This window comes from Pan troglodytes, chromosome 13 (genome assembly GCF_028858775.2).
Source record: "Pan troglodytes isolate AG18354 chromosome 13, NHGRI_mPanTro3-v2.0_pri, whole genome shotgun sequence".
Classification (NCBI taxonomy): domain Eukaryota; kingdom Metazoa; phylum Chordata; class Mammalia; order Primates; family Hominidae; genus Pan; species Pan troglodytes.
Window position 1 is genome coordinate 138,797,837 of NC_072411.2, and position 2,924 is coordinate 138,800,760.

Consider the following 2,924-nt stretch of genomic DNA (forward strand, 5'->3'; position numbering starts at 1 on the left):
AGCAAGGGGCAGTGACTTGTGTGTGTGTGTGTGGGGGGGGCGGGTCACAGTGAAGAGGTGACACCCTCATCCGTCAGGCAGGAAGTGAGGGCATCCATGCAGCTGGCGCAGGCGTCCACTCTGCGGGCAGCAAGACCAGGCATCACTCCCCCTGTTTTGTAGCCCACTAACTCTGGGCCTTGTTGAGGGCTTCCCGGACATTTGTTAGTAATAGAGAAACCGATTACACATGTGACCAGGCTCTCTGACAATGATTTCCCTCTAACAATTTCCAGGTTTTTAATCCAATTCATCAGCCATTCTAGAGTGAGTGCTTCACGAAGTCCAAGTAAGGAGCTGGCAATAATAATAAAACCTGAAGAAAGGAGAGAGGGGAAGGAAACTGAGGCCATCCCAAAGATTAAGATAAGTTTAAGCAAGCCCAGGAATGAAGAGCAGGAGTGGGGAGGCCATCGGCGGGGTGGAGCTGCTCAGGATGGGGCAGCTGCTTGTGCTGGCCACAGGCCAGTGTGGGGAGGAAAGGGTGAGCTCTTGGAGCTCCTGGATCAGCCTCGCTTCCGAAGCAGCATCCCTCGTCTCAGTACTCCACCCCTCGTCTCAGTACTCCACCCCTCGTCTCAGTACTCCACCCCTCGTCTCAGTACTCTACCCCTCGTCTCAGTACTCTACCCCTCGTCTCAGTACTCCACCCCATGGCTCACTTTCTGTCTGGAAACCTTTCCACAGTCAAAAGACTCCTCTCAAGTCCCAAGAGCACCAACTCTCCACTGTTCAGAATGCCATCTCACCCAGTTTGTTGCCCTTGTGACTGGATCCACGTCCACTGCAGAAGGAGTGTAGAGGTGTGAGAAAGGCCCAGAGAGGCGTCCTGGGTGGCTCCTTTCTCTCTGGAACCAGGACTGCAATGTAGCCTGGGTGCTCACCATTATGGACTTCCGAGCCTTTTAGACAAAGAGCCCTTCGTTACCATCAACGGTTCTCCGGAAAGCGCCCTAGAAGCAGCTCCCTCCTTGCCTGTGGGTCCAAGTTCTCAGGGTCTCCCTCTCAGTGTGGAAGCATCCTTGGGCTGGCCAGCCCCCGTGGAGTCACTTAGGGAATCTGGCAGGCTCCCATAGGCGGGGGCCACCCAGAGGAAGGACCTGCACACTACCACCCTCAGGGAACAGCCTGGCCAGGCTCTCAGCGGGGGCAGCATTTGAGGATCTGAGAAGCAGAGCTGATGCCTGGGTCGAGCAGACTGGGCAGAACAAAACAGCCGATCCAAGGCAAGAGTTCCAGCTGGCAGACAAATTTCTCTGTGGGACCCACGGACCTGATGTTCTGCCCATGAGTCTCAGGGTGAGAGGGTGCTGGGGTGCGGTGGGCCCTGGCAGGACCCCCCTGTTCCCATCTCAACCAGAGAGATGCCACTGGATCAGTTTGACACATTGCAATCCCACGCGAGGTTTTGGGGGATGCAGGGAGAGGTTTGCTCTTGCTGAGATGTTCGAGACCATTCGCGCAGCAGACGAGGCATGCGAGGTGCCCTCCTATGTGGTGGCTTCTTCGCCTCAGCCCCGCCCGCTGCTGCCACATAAGTGCCTCACTTGTTTCTTCGTTGCCTTCCCTCCCCCCAGCACAGGAGCTGCCACGGGCTCAAGTTCTGTGCATTTTGTTCCTTGTTGGGTTCCCCACGCCTAAAACTGTGCCTGGTTCATGTCAACCCTTAAGAAATATTTGTTAATTGAGCAAGTGAAGTGCAGGGGTGGGATTCAGGAGACCCAGGTGTAAACCCAGCCCCACCGCCTGACTTTGATGAAAGGATTCAACATCTCTATTCCTGAAGCTGAGACCATCCCGGCCACTACTGTCCACAGTGGGTGAGTCCTGGATTCCAGATTCCATCCGCACAAGGCTGAGGATGGCTCTCCTGTCTCCTAAGTGAATATCCGAGGTCAGTTCCTCCTCAGCAGCCCAGGGTGGAGGTGAGGCTGGCCGGGGAGGGAGGCCCCACAGGTCATCTACCAAAAACCTACACTGGGACAGCTTTCCCCACACGGCGGGCAGCATTCTTCACGCTGTCCACGCAGGGCCCTTCACTCAGAGCGGCCCACAATGCTCAAGCTCCCTGACACAGCCTTTGGGTCCCTGCTGATGTAGGGACCCCATGACCTGGATTCCAGGGTCTTCATCACCTCTTGGCCCTGTGGTTGTGGGAGAGTCACCTCTCTGGGCCTCGGTTTCCACATCCATAAAATAAAATTAAGATGCTCACATCACAGGTGACGGATGAGGGGTAACAGAGGTCACAGCTTGCAAGGCCTTTGGTGCAGTGCAGGGAACAGTGTGTGCTGGACACCCCGTCAGCCCCCATTGTCTGCCCCCTTCTCATTATTTAGGGTGCACGGGCTCAGACCCTCCACCTCAGAGCCCTCAGGGAGCCTGGGGACATTCCACTCTCAAACAATATCCCAGAACCCAGGGCATTTGAGGATTCCAGAGTGGAAGTTTCAGCTAAGCGATGCCAAGAAGGAATCTGCCGTTGAACTGAAGCCCCAGCCCACCTGGGGCAGTGGGAGCTGGTGTGGCCGAGGGCCTGGCTTGGCAGGTGCCTGATCCTGACCTCACGCAGCTCCTGGCCCTCACCTTCCTCCAGGCAGTGACCTGCAGGGGAGGGACCAGGCCATTTCAGGGATGTCCCTGGGAAAGCGGGAAACACAAGGACAAGAGAAATTTACTTACTGGTGTCACTCATGAGGTTTCTCTTGTGCTAATGAATTAGCCAAACGATTCCTCTTCCATGCCATCAGAGGGAGTTTTAGGGAGAAAAATCATGTCTGTGCCATTTGAGGACTCACCTGCTGTGGGACAGTAGTGGCCGGGATAGTCTCGGCTTCTGGAATAGACCGTGCATCTCAAAACGCCTGAAAAGGAGGGGAATGGAT

General features: G+C 55.7%; 1 long non-coding RNA gene across 1 annotated transcript; it reads right to left on the reverse strand.

Annotated features, from left to right (window-relative positions):
* Positions 1-252: 252 nt before the first annotated feature.
* Positions 253-2,433, reverse strand: LOC107973739 (uncharacterized). Its single transcript, XR_001716131.3, has 3 exons — positions 2,255-2,433; positions 789-941; positions 253-355 (listed from the first exon to the last, which is right to left on the reverse strand). It is a non-coding gene; the product is annotated as an uncharacterized LOC107973739 (long non-coding RNA).
* Between the last annotated feature and the right edge of the window lie 491 nt (positions 2,434-2,924).